The sequence below is a fragment of the Mchenga conophoros genome, linkage group LG14 (genome assembly GCF_057382185.1).
Source record: "Mchenga conophoros isolate Kocher_MC1m ecotype Shallow Benthic linkage group LG14, M_conophoros_male_GT1.1, whole genome shotgun sequence".
In the NCBI taxonomy this organism is placed as follows: Eukaryota; Metazoa; Chordata; class Actinopteri; order Cichliformes; family Cichlidae; genus Mchenga; species Mchenga conophoros.
In genome coordinates, this window is record NC_140539.1 from 37,237,877 (window position 1) to 37,248,516 (window position 10,640).

Here is a 10,640-nt window from a genome sequence, read left to right on the forward strand (position 1 = left end):
GCCTGGTGCAGGGGAAAAAAGGGAAGCCCCAGGAAAACTGCAGAGACAGAGAGAGAGGAAAAGCCCAGGGAAGCCCCGCTGCAGCTGAACAGGAGGAGGATCCCCGTCTCCACAGCCTGCATGCTGCAGTCCGGCTGCTACAAAGGAGTCCCTCATTAAAACTACAGCCGGGCTTCAAAGTGAATGCAAAACTATCCTACATTCATCATCACTGCTCTCTGTGCCTCCACCTTCCAGAGCAGAAACCACTTGAGCAGAAAACGAAATGGTGATGAAGACACACACAAAGCCCAGTGTGTGGAAACAAACACCAGTTTGTTCCAGTGCGATTGTAACCTGTAATTTTAGAAACAACTCCTGGATGAGATTTTCATTAATTTCAAAATATTTCATACGTATACACATCCAATATTAACACATTGAACTGTATAGGAAAATCTAATTTCTCCTTTTATATTTCCGCATGTTATACATGTTTCCAAAATAAGATTGACGGTTTTAACTCATCTGGGCGCCCGTTACGCAACATCAGTGAACGGCACCTGCATTCCAAGACGCTAAAAAAAAAAAAAAAAAAGCAGCATTTCAGACCTGATCGTTCAAAACGCTGAAATATTACAGCGTCTGGAGCACAATGGGGAATGCTTTTGATGAATTACTATCAGGCTACAACCACCCCAACCGCTGCTCGGACAGGGTGGATGGACAGAGAGAGAGCGGAATAAACCGGAACACCGATGCTTCAGTTCCCAAGATAAACTGGACTCGTCGTTCATTAGAGCTCGTAAATTCTGGTTATCTGGTGGAGATGTTCACACATGACAACAAGCTTATCGCGCAACCCTGAAGAGTTTATCTGGAGTCGGGCTGTAGGGATGCAATTCCCCCACAGTCTGCTCTGCAGCGTCTTTTATTTTGAAACCTCAACCAGAAGTTGCATTTTTCTTTGAGCTCGTTTGACACCAGTCTCTGCAGCCGAGAGGCGCAATGTCAGAATTACTACACCAGCTTCATGCGGCGTGTGCAATCACACAGCAGCGCCAAACTGCGCACATTCGTGTCGCACATTATTTAATCACGGGAGCGTTTGCTACTCGTTTTCTCTGTAATGAAAGCAGTTTCAGCCAAAATGTCAGTGTCTCATGTGAGTCTTGCGCCCGAGCACAACACGCGCTCCCAGGTTCCCTCCGGGGCCACACTGGGCAGCAGCGCTCGTTAAACTAGGAGACACTTCAGAGGAGCGAGTCAGCATGCTCGTGTTCGTCTCACACACTGAAATCCCTGCGAAGTGCTCAGCATTTCACTCACGTTCCTAAAAACTTAAAGTCAATGCTGAGATGCTTCAGCAGCGAGGAAAGCTTGCAATGATTAATTTAGTTTAAATATCTTCACAACGAGAATCAGCTCTCTCAAATCAGGATTATTGACTTATAACAAAAGACGGAGGTTCCTAACCAATTTACAGGCTTTGACGCACTAACAGCACTTCCACGTAGACGTCCTCTGTCACTGCGAGACTAGTTTTTGGCACCGCCAGGCAGCTCCACATGGTCGGAATCGGCAGCCAGTGATGCCCACATGGGGCACAGGAGCAAGTGCACACGGCAAACGACCGCAGCAAACACACACTGCGCGCAGACAGAGCACAAGTGTGAAGCATTTCTCTTACCTTCTGGTCTAGTGCCGGTCTGCACTCGAATCTTTACGCATACTATGTGAGGTTTGTGCGAAAGCCTGGGAGAGAAAACTGCGCTCGCTTCTGCGCTCCGTCCCTACTGTCGGCTCTCTCCCTTCCTCTCTCACCCCGGCACACTCAAACTGCACAAACAAGCTGGCACTCCCCCTCCCCGCGGTCCCTCACTCTCACTCACGCACACAGAAGGCGCGCGGCGGGGCGGGGTGCGCGTTTTCTCCTCGGGGGCGCGGATAGCTGTGGAGAGAGTGCCTGACAGGAGAGAGGGGGATTAAAAGAGATGAAGGACGCGAAGATGAAAAAACAAACAAAAAATTAGAAACAGAAAAAGAAAAGAAGAAAGAAAGAATTAACAAAAATGATGGAGGAGAAAGGAGGGATTGATTAAGGGAGACACTTGTGAGTTTTGATATTGAGAGTTGGAGGATAAAAGAAAAAGAGTGAAAAGGAAATAAAGGAGATGGAGACTAAATTAACAGGTTCATTTTGGAAATTAAAGAAACGGATTACGCGGGGGAGGGCAAAGTAAGTAATGGAAATGATGAGGGAGGGGTAAGAGTGATTGAACTCAAGGAGGAGAAGAAAGGAATGCAAGGAAACAAATCGGAGGATTTCAGTGAAAGGAAAAGAAGAAATACAGAGGAGAAAGAACAGAGAGCAGAAGAGACAAAACAGAGCAAATTGAAAATTGATTAACCAGGAATATAACAGGATGTTCTGCAGCCCACTTGGCTCATATCCTCACAGCCTTCACACTGGTTTCTAATATAAATATACTAATTTTATACATTGTCAGGAATCAGAATGTATTTGCTAAATCTGGATACTATCAGGCGCCCACAGCTTGACGTTTCCTCAGTCGACCTAGAGGGGGGTGACGTGGGGTGTTTTTGGGGAGCCTGCAGGGGAGAGATGAGCTGCAGGGGCATTTCTCGAGGTATCGAGCAGGGACAATTACTTAGCCAGTGTGTGATGTTTCAGGCTCCGCTCTGACGGCACAGGCCTGCTGACCAAGCAGGCAGGAAACGCAGTCAATCAGTGAGTCTGTATAACAACATGCTGTACTAAATCCTGCCAGACTGAGTCGATGACAGAGACGCACTGTACAAGCCTGCTTTTCTTCTTGCTTTTCTTTCTTTTAATTGTATAATTTATTATTATCTTCATAGTCATTTCTAATATTACCAATATCTACGTCTTGGTTTACCATTTAAGTTCCCTTTCACACACCTGCAGGCATTCACAAACCTGTGCAGAAGTCTTAATAAACAGAGTGAAATGGCCAGTGCTCAGTTTTCATTATATACGTTGCCCCTGGAACATCTACTTGTCAGCTTGTGTTGATGATACACAGATGTACTTTTCTGTTGAGCCAAACAACCTCAGCCTCCGTGAATGCTTCACTGCTTTTAAGGATTTGATGTCCTTCACCTCTCGCTTGGCAAAACCGACGTTGTGTTTGGCCTCGACAGATTCTCTAAGGAGGTCGGTCATTGCCTCGGCCTGCTCAGCATTAATATCAAATCTGTTAAGAAACTTGGTGTTATTCTGACCTGAATTTGAAGTTTGAATCTCACACATTCAAAGCTTGTCCAGTCGTGTTTCTTCATCTAAGAAAACCCTAAAAAAAAAAAGCCCAGTGATTTAGAGCTTTAATTTCCTCCCACCTAGATTATTGTAAGTCTTCCCCCCCCCACACATCCCTCAGTCGTCCTCAACCTGTCGTTAATTCAGCCCACCAGGCTGCTTACACACATCACCCGTATGCTTGCTGTCCTTTATCAGCTTCCAGTGAAATTCAAAATCAATTTTAAAAACATATGAAAACCTACATTGCCAGGTTCCTGTGTATATAGCAGGAACAGTCGGCCTCTCCAATCATCTTAACTGTCCTTCTTATTTTAAATGCACAGGCAACCACACTTTGAGGTTGTACCATCCAAACTAACAGCCCCCGTCAGCTGGCCCAGTGGTTTTTTTAATGACTGCTCACTCATTTTCAGGGTCAGCAACAGTCAACAACCTTTACAGAGACAAGCAGACACTAAAACATGAATGGATCAACTCATGGGAGAACACAGAAAGATGAGACAAGAGGAAGAAACAATTAGAAAAACACTGTGGGAACTAAACCACCTGAGAAATAACAAAACTAAAAACTGGAGCTTAATATACACCGAGAGTCCACAGCTTCTCATAAAGAGCTCCATGAAAACTAAACAGGATCAGAGCTAAGACTAGAAGTCAACATACTATGATAATAAAATGATGACCCAAAACACAGGATCATCAAACAAAAGCTTCTTATTAAGAAAATCATGTGGGAAAACAAAAATCAGAGAATATCATAACAAGCTTAATTTTAGAAGAATAAAGAGCTCAAGAATCGGGAGTTTCACACAATAAAAACAGAAACACAAACTCCAGTATACAAACAAAAAGTGGTGTAAAATTAGGATGAAGAAAAATATAAGAGGAAACAAAACTCGCCATCATTACGAGAACGTTGCCGTGACATCGTCCCATCTCTGTGCGTGGTTACAAGGTCACCACCATTTCCAGCATCATATTTTATCTATTCGAGTGTCATTGCATGAATAAATCAAAATGACCCGTTTATCTCATACTGGGCCTCGGTGCATCCACTGTCTGAAACAGCTCCGTTAGCTCCTCACCTCTTTAAGCGTCTCGGTCGTTGTGTCCTTGGGCAAGACACTTCACCTGCCACCTGCTGGTGTTGGCCAGAGGGGCCGATGGCGCGATATGGCAGCCTTGCTTCTGTCAGTCTGCCCCAGGGCAGCTGTGGCTACAACTGTAACTGCCTCCACCAGTGTGTGAATGTGAATGAATAGTGGAATTGTAAAGCGCTCTGAGGGCCCCGAAAAGCGCTATATAAATGCAATCCATCATTATTATTATTATTTAACTTTCTTCTGATTAGCTGCCCCTCCCACGCTCACTGACATCATACAGTGTTCAGTGCCGTCTTAAGCCTTTGTCCACATTACACAGATTTGTCTACAAGCAGCCACCACAGTATCTGTATCTCTCTCTCAGAGATTAATGAAAGGCATAATCAGTCCGCTGTAAGCAAATTTAAATCTCTTTTCCACAGCAGGAACTTAACAACCTTTATTTAACTCAGGACTTCTCATTAACTGAATATGCATCTCCATCTTTAAAGCATCCCCAAATTCAGTAACAGCTCTACGGATTAAAAGGAACATCCTTGAGTTAATTGGGAGAATTTTTAAAATACTTTGTATCCTACCCTTCACCGTTCAGCCAGAGTCAAAAATCTATAACAAAAAGTCAGTGACTTGCTACTAAACTTATGACTCTCAGGTTTTATGTGACAGAAATTAGGCACAACAGTAGTTAACTAATTTTCTGTCCTGGTTCAGGGACCACTGGAGGGAGAAGGGTTAAAAACATTTTGTTACGGTCTCTGTATTTTTACGGCTACATCCATTGTACCTGTTGAGCCACACAACAGTGTAAGAGATGACAAAGTTATTGATTTATTTTCATGCTTACATCAACAAGAGATCAAAGTAGAGCTCACACAAGAGAGCTGTGAGCCAGTCAGAGGCTCATCATAGCATCTTGTACTGCATATGCGACCTGTTCATTGCTGCTTTAGCTTGTTTCACTGTGGCTGTGAGTTCTGGTTAATGTGTGTGTGTTTCAATCTGACCTGCTCTCTCCCGTCATCATTGTGCATCTTATTTTCATAGCTTCCCCCAGAGTGTTGCCACTAGTTTGATAACAGTAATTTCAGTCATGGCCCGATGGTGCAGTGGTCAGCACTGCTGAACTCGCTGGTTCTGACCTGCTGCTGTCACGTTTTGGCACAAATTGGACTCTAAATTCAGATTCAGCACACCAGGAGCAAGTTTAAAGGATTTACGAACTAAGATTATTTTACGGAGAACAAACAGCAGATTAGTGTGGCAACATTGTCTCTGAGAACTGAACCAGGAAGTCTGCGAGTTATCTGTGTTGTGAGGATAGATCTTGATACCTTACCAGAGAGATTCCAGAACAAAAGCTTTGGACGAATCCGAGGAGAACAGGCAGGTTTTCCGCGTGATGGCTGTTGGTGAGCATAAGTCATGCCAGAGGAGGCCATACAGCGGCAAACAGGCTTCTTCGGCAAGAGAACTCTGAACTAGTGGACAGGAAACATTCACACAGGGAGAAAACCTAATGATCACCATGGTAGCTAATGATCTAGCAAGGATCTGCTGCACCATCCAGCCCTCGTTAAGTCATCTTACAGGTAGATGAGTTTACGAGTAGCAGGTGTGAGAAGGACGACCCAAGAGCAGCACTCCAGCTGCAGCACTCCACCTGTGGCTCAACAAAAGAGAGAAAAAAAACACCACCCAAACCTGCCCTGACCGCGACGCTGGTTGGAGGGAATCTGCAGCTCTCTCTGTTCCTACATGATGCTCCATTCAGCTTGACTCTCCTGTGCAGCGTCACAACTGTGCAGTCTTTGTTTGTGCACCATACATAATACTCTGTCAGTAAAAACACTCTCCTTAGATGCACATAATATGCTTAGAGTCATTAAATGTCACTTCCTGATCAGTCTTTCTGATCTATAATGTCTTTACAGCATGAGGGGTGTAAACGTGATACTCGCTCCACTGAAGATAAATTATTATCGTGGATTCAAGATGTCCCACATCTTATTTTCAGCTACAGTCCTGAGACGCTGACCCAGTGTTTGGTGTTTTTCGGTCTCTTCGGTTCCCTAATAATCCTCAGGGTGTTTTTTTTATTACTTCATTTTTCAGCTTTGTGTTTTCAGCCTTTGTGTTTTTAGTTCAGTTTCTAATGTGTTCCACGGTGTTCCTCAGGTCAGGTTATCAAGTCTCCGTCTATGTTTGGTATCATGCTATGTCACTTCCTATTTTATTTTGGTAGTGCCTTGTCTTGTGTGCCTGGTGTTAGGTGTTACTTCCCTGTGTCTTATTTACTTCAGCTTTCTCTCCCAGGTGTCTTCATTCTGCCACTTTCTATACACATATTATCTCAGGCTCTCCTTGTCCTTTGTTGAGTTGTTCTTCATGGCTGTGTGTAACCTTGTTCTGTGGCTCTGAGGTTATTCTAGTGATTTCTTGCAACTTATTCCTTGGCTCCACATGACATATGTTTTAGATTCTTTGGTATTTTATTATGTCTTATGCCGAAGGCATTAAAACCTTATAGAGAATTGCCAGAGACTTCGATATTTTGCCTTTGATATGAGTAATGTGGGGAATCCAGGATAGTTTGTGATGTATTATCACACCAAGGAATTTTATTTCAGATACTCTAATTCAGTGTTATTAATGTCAGTTTACTGTTAGTAGAATATGTGCGATTCCCAAATATTATGAATTTTGTTTTGCTCAGGTTCAATGTTAATTTATTGTGGTCAAACCAGGTCTTCAGATTATTTCATTCATTTTCTAGTTCTTTCAGAAGTTGTTCCAAGTTACTTCCACAGCACAGTAAGTTTGTATCATCTGCAAATAATATTATTTTCGAAGACTTTGAAATCTCATTAATATACAATATGAAAAGCAGCGGCCCCAAAACTGATCCTTGGGGAACCCCACACACAACAGGTTTCAGTTCTGACTTCATGGCATTTATTTGGGTAAATTGTTTATGGTTTTTAAGGTAACTGTTAACCCACGATAAGGCCACCCCTCTGACCCCATATGTACATGGTTTGTCTGTATCGAATGCTTTCTTTAAATCTAAAAAAACTCTGACAGCATATTTTTTGTTTTCAATAGCAGTTGTTACTGTATCTATAAACTCCATTAAGGCATGCGTTGTGGTCCTTTTGGGTCTAAATCCATACTGCTGTTCATATAGTACATTGTTTTTTATGATAAAGTCATTTAGTCTATTGTAAAATATTTTTTCCAGTATCTTAGAACTGCAGTAGTAGAGAGATGGGCCGATAGTTTGTGAGAAGATGTTTATCTCCAGCTTTATATATTGGAACTACCCTTGCAATTTTCATTTCATACCTCCCCTCTAATGTGGACACCGGATCAGCTGGAGGCGCAATCGAAGATTGCAGCGGTCCCAGGTCAGATGTACACACTGGAACTCTTTCCCATGTCGCTGTCTGTGTTTATTGTGCTATGGTGTGTTGATATCTGTGCATTCCTGTATTATCTTTTTTGCGTTACACATTTCGATGTTTTTTTTTCCTCGCTACCTGGCCTGACCTGTCTCCCCAATGTGATGTTTGTGTATTGTATGTACGGTCGGCAAGGTCTGTCATCTCGGTTGTGGGCAAAAGACCTGCAACTGACAAATAAAGGTTATCTCATCTCATCTCATTGTGCTAATTGTGTTTTATGTCTAATTAATTTCTTATTAGGTTCACGTCTGTTAATCCTGGCGTAGCTCTGTACTGTTGCAAAACCTGGTAGATGGTCACTTAAGTCATTTATTATTAATCCACTTTCAACATTCCTGTCAACAACATTAGTGAAAATATTATCGATAAGTAGGGATGGGTATTGATAAGATTTTCACGATTCCGATTCCATTTTCGATTCTGTTTAACTATTCGATTCTTTATCGATTCTCTTATCGATTCTTTTTAAAAGAGGAGAACACTAAGGTCGATTAGCTTAGAACTTTGTTTTATATCTTCTCTTTGAACAAGATAGAAATTTAAGAGTAACATGGCCTTACAAACCCAGCAGTGAGATCTTAAGAGATCCAGCCTACGGCTCTTCAATGGGTGTCACAGGATCCCCAGGAAAAAAATTGTAAATGTAAAATAATAAAATAAATATTCTTCTGTAGCAATAACAAAGTATAACATAAATAATTCAGTAGCAATTACACAAGAATATCCAGTAATGTCCCTGCCTACAATTAAACACATTCACTTACCGAAAATCGGGGGCATCTGCTGTGGCAAATGGGTGCAAGCCTTTGACCACAAACTGAGTCACTGCTCGGTGACATTGGTCTATCCTGCCTGAAAGGAGACGCTACCGGTAGACTGCAGCGAGAACTGGCAGCATCTGAGCCAGACTCTGTCTCATCATGGTCACCTAAATGCACAGTAATGGCAGGTTTGTAATAAGGCAGATCGCGCTAACATAATATGCACTGTTAGTTGATTATTTACCTGCCGCATTAACGGGAGAGGACGTGCAAACGTTACCGCTGCTGCTGGGTTGAGAGTCACGAGTCGAGCGGAATTAAAAACACGACATTCATTTAAAGTTATCACGTGTTTTGTGAGCAAATGCTTTTGCATATTCGCAGTGTTTCCTCCCTTAAATGAAATATCTACTTTGCAAGTATTGCAAGTTGCCCTGTTGTCATCCGTTCTCGTAAAGTATAACCAAACTTTTGAGCGTTTGAGCCGCTTAGGCACCGTGTTTCCTGCCAGGTAAATGACGCTCCGCAACGCGGTGACATCATTCGGGGCGACTGGAATCGATAAGGGAATCGTTTGCAAAAATGGCAAACAATTCCAAGGAATTGAAACAGTGGGAACCGGTTCTCAACAAGAACCGGTTTTCAATACCCATCCCTATCGATAAGTGTAGCACTATGTGAGGTTATTCTAGTTGGACGGCAGATTAAGGGATAAAGACTAATGCTGTTTTTTTTTTATGTATGGACAAAATCAGTGATGGCACTGTTCACAGTTGGATTCAACAAATCTATATTGAAATCACCACATATAAATGTCATTTTCTAGTTGTTAATCGGATTGTACATCTTCAACATTTCCTCTGTGAACATTTTTATACATGATCCAGGCGTCCTGTGGATACAGCTGATTTGCAGATTCTTTGACTTTTCACCTTCTATTTCAATAATTATGGACTCCATTATGTTATCCAGTGCTAGAGACAGTTCACTGAGGATTCTACATTTGTAATTATTATCAGTATACAAGGCAACAGCCTCTCCCCTTTTTTATTTCTATTAATGTAATACATGTCATAGCCATCAATCTTCACTAAGTTTTGATCCCCATCTAACCAAGTCTCTGAAACTGCAATGACAGTGAATTTCTTAGAAAACTGTGCCAGACAGTCCAGGATTTTTGAATGGTTTGAATTGAGCCTTCTACTATTAACATGCATGACTGATATTACATTATCCATTATTATATTTTGATTGAACTGCTCATTTGTATAATACTCACATTTTTGATCATGCTTATGGGTATAGAAATTGTTTTCAGGGTCTATATCATTTTCCAAGTCCCATAGTCTGTTATCAGTATACTCAAAGGGTTTTAGTCCCAAGTCCTTATATACAATGTTCATATATGGGTAAGGTTCATTTTCACCTTACTAAGAAAAGTGATTATTTAGCACAGTTTTGTCATGATATATGATTTATTTCTATAGTTAGTGTCTCGGTTTTTAACATTTCTAGTATTTATCCAGTTCTGAAAGTTCTTTAATGACCACAATTTTTGGTTCTTCTGGTGTTCCTTTGAGTTTGATGTAGACCTTGCAGTTTGCAGTCCATGTTGAATGAATCTTGTTTTGTCTTCTTAGTATTCGTGCTTGTTGTGCTATGTCAGCATTTTTCTTTGTCAGATGCTCATTTATGTAGACATTGGTTCCTCTCAGCTTCTTAGCTTGTCTTAGTAGCTCCTTTTTTGATTTTCTGTTCACAAATCGTATTATTATAGATGGTTTTCCACTATTATTTTTTCGAGGCAGAGGATGGCAAGCTTCAATATCTTTACTATTAATGGTAATTCCCTTGCCACTAAAGAAATTGAGAATTTGTTGCTCCAAAGAGTCGATGTCAGCTTCAGTGGGCTCCCTGCCTTCCTCTGCCACTACATACGTTCTGTGTTTGGTCTCCAATCCACTTACAATAAGTCATTCATGCGGGTGAACTCTAGATCTGCCACTTGGGACTCAAGTAGGGCTATTTTTTG

At 41.8% G+C, this 10,640-nt stretch overlaps 1 protein-coding gene across 3 annotated transcripts in view; it reads right to left on the reverse strand.

The window, feature by feature from the left end:
- The window catches only part of slc8a2b (solute carrier family 8 member 2b), a 200,380-nt gene extending 198,014 nt beyond the window's left edge, over nucleotides 1-2,366 (reverse strand). For 2 of the 3 annotated variants that reach the window (XM_085244317.1, XM_085244318.1), the window contains exon 1: nucleotides 1,670-2,365. The gene's annotated coding sequence lies outside the window, so the exon portion shown is untranslated. Of the gene's footprint in view, nucleotides 1-1,669 lie in introns of all 3 variants that reach the window. The other variant, XM_085244319.1, reaches the window with a different exon arrangement.
- Between the last annotated feature and the right edge of the window lie 8,274 nt (nucleotides 2,367-10,640).